Raw genomic sequence first — 9,368 nt, forward strand, 5'->3', positions numbered from 1 at the left:
TTACAAAACCGATTAATTCAACACTTAGTACTCGGGCCAATGATCTTTCTTTTCTATATCTTTATTTCATCTTGTAAACAATAAAAGTAGGTAACTCAATTCTTGTTCATATTATATTATAATCAGTAAGAATTAGGTAACTGATAGGAGATACAATTAGTAATTACTTAAACAAAAGCTTACGGAAATAAGTCCGGTCCGGTCATTGATTAGCATACATAATCTTACGGCTTTATAGAACTAGTTAGGGACACTATACTTAGAGAGCCATTCTTGAATGATGTTGATTACAAAGTCTCGTTGAGCAACTAACCAGTCGGGATCCGAATCATACGCAGTGTTAAAATCCAAGCAATGATGTCCTGAATAAATGAAAAAGAAGCACACGGGTGAACTAAATGAAAATGACATACAGTACAATATATAAAAGGTTGATCACTTTACTAAAAGAGTTAATCTGTTGCAGGGGTTGGTTATAATGGGTAGAAATAAAGCGATATATTTATGATTTATTTATATAACATGTTATGTAAATATAACGAGCTTGCTGAAAAAATATTGTTAAATAACTGAAATGGGTCCTTCGAAAAGTAGAATACTCCGTATTAACCTAAACTAAAAACTTCATAGTGCTTACCTTCCTCCGTGTAAGTAGCTACAACAGTATCTGATATATTTTGAAGAACTCTGTCATATAAAAAAAAGCTTTAGTATTTCTAACAATTTAACTTTAAAATGAATCAGACACAGTGTTGACCAAAACTCACCCTCCAGAACTAAACGGATCACGTAGTCCATTCGAGAAGATGATGTTGCTTGCAAACTTTTCAAGCACAGCTTTTATACCCTTGTAGCATTGTATAATAGTACATTTAGTTCTACATCATTCATACAATATAATTTACGAATATAAATTATATTATGAAAAGACAAAGGGGATGATTTGACATACATAGCCACCAAATTCGATCGGGATCCAATAAGGTCTTGGAGTGACATTAAAAACTTGTTGGCAATCTTTAATGTATTCGCCTAAATCAAAAGGATCTGCTTGAAACATTGTATCATTTTCTCCTCGCCCCATTGGCATTACCATTTCAGTGCACGCCTTATAAACGAGAATATTTAATAGTTACAGAGTAATTAACTAAACCACGTACATAGTTGTACGAATTTGTATGTATTGTTACAATCTTACTACATATTTCTTGGTTATATATATATATATATATATATATATATATATATATATATATATATATATATATATATATATATATATAGTGTTAAGATCGAGAGGGAAGTAACCAATCGGGAGAAGCAAATTTTTTTTTTTTTTTTCGTTTTTTGAAAAAACTTTGTTCACGAACATTATAGATGGGATGAAAATATGAACATTTAGTAGAGACACTTTGTGATAAATATTTTTATTTTGGCGGAAAAACACTCGAAGAAGTAATATATAACAATTATCGTGTTTTTCGAGTGTATGTTGAGGTTTTAGCTATTGGGGTTTAGATATTAGGGTTTAGATATTAGGGTTTAGAAATTTAGGGTTTAGGGTTTAGATTTAGGGTTTAGAATTAGGATTTAGATTGAGTTTTTAACACGAACGGTTTAGAGTTTAGGGTTTAGGGTTTAGGGCTTAGGGTTTAGGGTTTGGTGTTTTGGGTTTATTCCATAAACCCAAAACACCAAACCCTAAACCCTAAGCCCGAATAAACCCAAAACATCAAACCCTAAACCCTAAACCCTAAGCCCTAAACCCTAAACTCTAAATCGGGCTAAATTTTACTTCACAAAACATGAAAAAAAAATCGTTCATATTCTTCACGAACAATATTATCTTGAATGTTATTTTTGTCGATCGTTTTCCCGTCTAAATAATAACATTCATCACGAAGTGTCTCTTCTAAATGTTCATATTTTCGTTTGATCTTGATGCCGGAAAAAAAAAACTCCAAAAAAAACGAAATTTTTTTTTTTTTGCTTCCCCCCGATTGGTTACTTCCCCATTGATCCTGACCCTATATATATATATATATATATATATATATATATATATATATATATATATATATATATATACCTGCCAATCCCATCCAATGTCCTTGTTGCGGCTACTGTCAAAGATATCAAGGCATACATTTCCTGGATAAGCAACTAATCCCGCAACGATCTTTTTAAGAATGTAACTCTCTCCTGATTCATTGGTGGCATTGCAAAAACGTGGCAACACGTTGCGATTGGGATTATCATATTGAGCCAAACTATCGTATCGCATTTCCAAGCCATCCTTTAGATTTTTACTGGTGTTTAATGGACTTCAAAAGAACCGATTACAAATTTTAGAAAACTAAATGTAACTGACTAATTGTATTATGTATGACAGACAATGAAAAATAGTAGAATCATTACATGCATGTGTTGAACATCTGGGAAAGGTTTGAAAGACCATTGGGTTGTGCAGCAACTATATCTATTTCAGACCAAGATTTACTTAGTTACTTTAAACATAAAGAGTTTTGTAACGATCAATAAGAGTTTCATCGGTTTGGCTTACATTAAAGTCTTTTGAAACAACTGAGTCGTATCCGGTTTCAGGAGTAAGCCCCATAAAGTACAGGATCGGAGCCGATGATGCATAAGCTCCGTATGCGATGTGGGGATATTTCAAACGAAACCATGAAGCAAGCACTAAAAGAGCACGAAGAAAAAGTGAATAAATTGAAAAAAATTATATTAAAATGTTTCTATAACTTACTTCCACCGTACGAAGCTCCAATAATTATAACGGGACATTTTTCTGCCAACAAATTATTCTTAACATCAAGTATTATCTCAGCATAATCTGCTAAAGCTTGTTCCGAGGTAAAATAACCGAGAGTGCTAGTGTTTTTGTAAGCCTCCTCTTTGGATCCAAATGGCATTGAAGTCCCATAATACCGATGCTACATATATAAAACTCTATCAATTTGCATCAAATTAGTAATAGAGTAAATACGCATACATAACCTCTTCTGTTTATTGAAAACTCATACATACCTCGATATACACCAAGAGAGCATTGAACCGTGAAGCAAGAACTAGGGGGAAACCGGGATCTTCAATATCGAAGAGGATATCTATTTCATCCCCTGCATAGATAAAGATTGGCGAGCTATTATCGGGCCCACCCCAGTATTTACTTACAACTATATAACGTTGTTGAAAGGTTACAGAACTTTCTGACTTATAATTGAAATGGTCCAATATTTGTGTGTAGTTATAAACCTCGTACTCTAGAGATAAGTTACTAGATCTTTGAGAATAATTAACCTTTGGTGGGTCTAACTGATTTCTAGCACCTAATTTGTATTTTCCATAATGTTTTTGGGACGAACATGTCATCACTAATAAAATGACAATGGACAACTTAAAGAGAGTAGAAATTAGTTGTACCATTGCTTATGTAATTAGCTAGACAACATGACTTTCATCTGCTTGTATTCGACTTATATAGTTAAGAAATTTGATCTCTTTCTTAAATTATAATAGGTGAAATCAAGGTTTCTGCTTGTGTAGTTGTCTACATTGCGAAAGAGAAATCGTGTTTGTATTATAGGTGGTTTTTGAAAGTCTTTATAAAGTGTTGGTATTTTTCAAAACATTAAATACAGATCAAACAACAAAAATGTATATACCATTGTTACGTTGTTTACTTGTTTATTGCTGTCTATTAAGTTTTAAACCTGTTTACTCCGGGTTTTGACATAGATGTACATAAAACACCTAAAACTGCAAAGCAATAACAACTCTTAAGGCCAGTTTACTAGTCATTCTTTACCAAATTACCCTCATCTATTTGTTCTCTTGCTTATGCATATATCCTTAAATTCTTGTCAAAAGGTATGAAACACAAAGTTTTTACTCGATGATAATGGTCAGAACCAAAAGAGCAAATTACCGCAATCACACACTTGTCCGATTGCTACGGTTGACAGCCGCCGGCGTTGGTTTCTGACAGCCGCCGGTGTTGGTTTCTGACAGCCGCCGGTGTTGGTCTGACAGCCGGTGTTGATTGTCGACAGCCACCGCAATCACACACTTATCCTTGCATAATATTTATGTAGTGAGTTAGTAACCGTGGATTGAAAATTTCGGAAGGAATAAGAATTGAGAAAGGTTTTTAATCATGCACACCGTATAAATATTCTTCATAATCCTTTATTTTGAAACCTCTTTGTAAGTTGGTAAATTGATCTGTGACTTCTCATTCATGAGTGCGTACATTTATATAAGATTTGTGCCAACTAACTATGAGCTATATCAGGGAACTATCTCCCTTGCTAACAAAATTTGATTCGTGTATATCCTCACCTAATAATAGGAGATACGTCTAATAGGGTCCCACAGTTGAAACGGGAGGTTGACGAACGTTGAGACTGGAGCGAAAATCATCAAATAATATCCGTGGAAGACCTTTGGTAAAAATGCCCGTTATTTGATAACGTGAAGGAACGTGAAGAAATTGAACCTGACCACGAGCTACTTTTTCCCGAACAAAATGGATATCTAATTCAATGTGTTTCGTGCGTTGATGTTGAACGGGATTTCTAGAGAGATAGATGGTACTGACGTTGTCACAAAACATGATCGTGGCTTTTCTAACCGGATGATGTAGCTCTAGTAAGAGATTTCGTAGCCAACATGATTCGGAGACGACATTAGCTACTCCTCTATATTCTGCCTCAGTGCTGGAACGTGAAATGGTAGGTTGTCGTTTAGAAGACCACGATATTAAATTGTCTCCTAAATACACGCAATAACCCGAAGTTGACCTGCGTCAGTGTAGGAAATGAGATTGGTAACAGATGTTTTAGTCATATGTATCCCGAAATCAATTGTGCCTTTTATGTATCGAAGTATACATTTTAGAGCAGCCATGTGAATATCTTTAGGAGCGTGCATGTTGAGACATATTTGTTGAACTGAGTAGGATATATCCGGTCTCGTAAAGGTTAAATATTGTAATGCTCCCACCAAGCTTCGAAAGGATGATGGATCAGAGTATGCATTACCAATTTTGTTGCTGAGTTTTGATTTTGTATCAACTGGAGTAGCAGAAGGACGACATTCACTTAAACCTGCACGTTCCAAAATTTATTTTGCATATTTGGTTTGATTTAAGAAAAGGCCAGATTTCGTTTGTAACACTGATATGCCCGAAAAATCACTTAATGTTCCAAGATCCTTCATGGCAAATTCATTTGCCAAATGTTGCATGATACTAACTCGAAGACCCTCTGATGATGACACAAGTATTATGTCATCGACATTTAGAAGTATGTAGGACGTGTCATTACCTTGCTTGTATACGAAGAGGGAGTTGTCATAAAGGCTGTGTGTAAAACCGATTTTGGATACAAAATTTGCAAATCTTTGGTACCAAGCTCGTGGTGCTTGTTTCAACCCGTATAGAGACTTGTTGAGACGACAAATGTAATCGGGATAGTTCGGGTCCCGGAATCCCATGGGTTGATACATGTAGACGGTCTCTTTTAAATTACCGTGTAAGAAGGCATTTTTGACGTCTAACTGTCGTATTGACCAACCGTTTGCAAGAGCTAGAGTAAGAACTACCCGAATAGTTGCCGGTTTGACAACCGGGCTAAATGTATCGGTACAATCTATTCCCACTTGTTGTGACCTGCCATCGCCTACCAAACGAGCTTTATAACGCTCAAAAGAACCGTTAGAACGAAACTTATGTTTACATATCCACATTGAACGTATAACATGCATGCTAGGGTCACGAGGTACTAGATCCCATGTCTTATTATTAATAAGAGCATTGAACTCATCGGTCATAGCGAGCTTCCAATTATGGTCTTGAAGAGCTTCTTTTGGTGTTTTTGGAATGGAAGAAAGAGTAGCAGTTTGAGTGTTAAGATTAAAGTGTGTTTTTGGTTTATAAATATTTGACATACTCCTAGTTTGGATGGTTCGTTGAGGAACAGAAGGTGTAGAAGTAGGAATTATAGGTGTATTATTTGTGGCATGCATTTGAGTGGAGGTACTGGTTGCATTTTGTGTTTGTTGAGCAGAGGGTAAAGTGTGATCATTTGGTAAATGTTGTTGGGCTTGATTAGAATATTGCTGTGGAGTTGGTGTGGAAGTAGATATTGGGCTGGAAGAATATTCATCCGTTTGTGAGAGATTGGGACTGGGGGAGGACTGGTTCGATGTGGGCTCTGTTGGCCCAGGAGTTGCATTGTTTGTATTTTGTGGGGTTGGAAATGAATTTGGCTTTATCGATGAAGGAGTAGGTAGCTGTAGGAGATGCGGTTGAAATTGTTGTGTATGTAGAAATTGGTACGTATTATCAGATGTAGATGTAGTGTGTGATGACGAGAATGGAAAGTGTGTTTCGTCAAATAAGACATGACGCGAAATTATTATCTTTTTCAATTTGATGTCATAGCATTTTATAGCCTCGATGGGACGAAGGATATCCAAGGAATACGCATGGGGAGGATCGAGCTTGTAATTTGTTTATGGTAGTGGAAGGGATGAGAGGGTAACATAGGCAACCAAACGTTCGAAGATGCTTGTATTCTGGGACACGATTGAACAATAAATGAGTGGGAGTCTTGGATTGCAATAGTTTAGATGGTAAGATATTTAGTAAATATGTTGCGGTTGCTAAGGCATGGTGCCAAAAATTAGGAGGTAAAGATGAATGTGCAAGTAGAGTACGGATGATGTTATTTATTGCACGAATCTTACGTTCGGCCTTTCCATTTTGAGGTGATGTATGCGGATACGAGAAATGAAAGAGCATTCCATGTTGTTGACAGAATTGATGGAAGGATGAGTTGTTATATTCAGTTCCATTATCGCATTGGAATATTTTTATATTTTTAGAAAATTGTTTATGGATGTATTTGTTGAGTGTTAAGAAGGTGTTAAACGCTTGGGATTTATTTTCAAATGGAAATGTCCATAGAAAATTAGTGTCGTCATCTAGGAATAAAATGTAGTATTTATGTCCGACGGAACTAACAACCGGGGATGTCCATAGATCACTATGGACTATGTCAAATGGGGAAGTGGTGGTGGTAGTAGAGTTATCAAATGGTAATTTAATATGTTTACCAAACACACAAGATTGACATAATTTAGAAAAAATTTTATTGTTAGAAATATTGGAAACAGATACATTATTTTTAATAAATTGCAAAATATTGGCTCCGGGATGACCAAGTCTTTGGTGCCAAATATCTTCAGAAACGGCTGAAAGAGCGGTAGGAAATGATTTAAGTTGATGTAGAGCGGAAGTGGTGAGTGGATAGAGGTCCCCTTGACTATTGCATCTCATGAGTTGAATTCCCGTCCTGTAATCCTTCACAGTGAAACCAAATGGATCAAAAACGATAGATAGATTATTATCGGTTATGAGTCGTCTTACAGATATTAAGTTGGTAACAAGATTAGGAGAAAAAAGTATAGAATTTAGATATAATGGTTTACGTATGGTGGGGATGTGTGTGTAACCAAGACCCTTAATTGGAAGTCGATGTCCGTTTCCTACTACAATATATTTATCAATGCTTTTATTAATATAAGAGGAGATCATACCTTGATTACCTGTCATGTGTGACGAAGCTCCTATGTCCATATACCAATTTTCTTCGGGCGGGTCCAAGGACATGGTTTGAAATACACTTTCAATATTTGTTGGCATATAAGGGGTTGTTGGAGTTACTGAGGCTGCATAAGCATTCGCTGGCCGTGGCCCAAGTAGGCCTGGTGTGACAACCCGGAAATTTCTGACCAAATTTAAACTTTATCTTTAAAATGATTTAATGTTTTCGACACGATAAACAAAGTCTGTAATGTTGAGTCTCAAGTTTTGAAACTATATTTGTTGTAGTGACCCGAACTTTTCCATGTTTATATATATTAATTGAGATTGATATTTACATGATTAAATGTTTCCAACATGTTAAGCAATCAAACTTGTTAAGACTTGATTAATTGAAATATGTTTCATATAGACAATTGACCACCCAAGTTGACCGGTGATTCACGAACGTTAAAACTTGTAAAAACTATACGATGACATATATATGGTTATATATATAGTTAACATGTTTTTATTATAAGTATGTATCTCATTAGGTATTTTAACAATGAGTTATATACATAAAAATGAGACTATTAATTTAAGAAACTCGAAAATGATATATATAACGATTATCGTTATAACAACGTCTTACTAGGTACATATGAATCATATTAAGATATTGATATACTTGGTTAATTATGTTAAATGATAAGTAAATATATTATTAAGTGTATTAACAATGAAATACATATGTAAAAATAAGACTACTAACTTAATGATTTTTAAACGAGACATATATGTAACGATTATCGTTGTAAAGACATTTAATGTATATATATCATATTAAGAGATATTCATACATGATAATATCATGATAATATAATAATTTAAAATCTTATTTGATATTATAAACATTGGGTTAACAACATTTAACAAGATCGTTAACCTAAAGGTTTCAAAACAACACTTACATGTAACGACTAACGATGACTTAACGACTCAGTTAAAATGTATATACATGTAGTGTTTTAATATGTAGTTATACACTTTTGAAAGACTTCAATACACTTATCAAAATACTTCTACTTAACAAAAATGCTTACAATTACATCCTCGTTCAGTTTCATCAACAATTCTACTCGTATGCACCTGTATTCGTACTCGTACAATACACAGCTTTTAGATGTATGTACTATTGGTATATACACTCCAATGATTAGATCTTAGCAGCCCATGTGAGTCACCTAACATATGTGGGAACCATCATTTGGCAACTAGCATGAAATATCTCATAAAATTACAAAAATATGAGTAATCATTCATGACTTATTTACATGAAATCAAAATTACATATCCTTTATATCTAATCCATACACCAACGACCAAAAACACCTACAAACACTTTCATTCTTCAATTTTCTTCATCTAATTAATCTCTCTCAAGTTCTATCTTCAAGTTCTAAGTGTTCTTCATATATTCTACAAGTTCTAGTTACATAAAATCAAGAATACTTTCAAGTTTGCTAGCTCACTTCCAATCTTGTAAGGTGATCATCCAACCTCAAGAAATCTTTGTTTCTTACAGTAGGTTATCATTCTAATACAAGGTAATAATCATATTCAAACTTTGGTTCAATTTCTATAACTATAACAATCTTATTTCAAGTGATGGTCTTACTTGAACTTGTTTTCGTGTCATGATTCTGCTTGAAGAACTTCGAGCCATCCAAGGATCCGTTGAAGCTAGATCCATTTTTCT

At 34.5% G+C, this 9,368-nt stretch overlaps 1 pseudogene; it reads right to left on the reverse strand.

Annotated features, from left to right (window-relative positions):
* Positions 1 to 240: 240 nt before the first annotated feature.
* LOC139883188 (uncharacterized) lies at positions 241 to 3,444 on the reverse strand (annotated as a pseudogene).
* Positions 3,445 to 9,368: the final 5,924 nt, after the last annotated feature.

This window comes from Rutidosis leptorrhynchoides, chromosome 1 (assembly GCF_046630445.1).
Source record: "Rutidosis leptorrhynchoides isolate AG116_Rl617_1_P2 chromosome 1, CSIRO_AGI_Rlap_v1, whole genome shotgun sequence".
NCBI classification, from domain to species: Eukaryota; Viridiplantae; Streptophyta; class Magnoliopsida; order Asterales; family Asteraceae; genus Rutidosis; species Rutidosis leptorrhynchoides.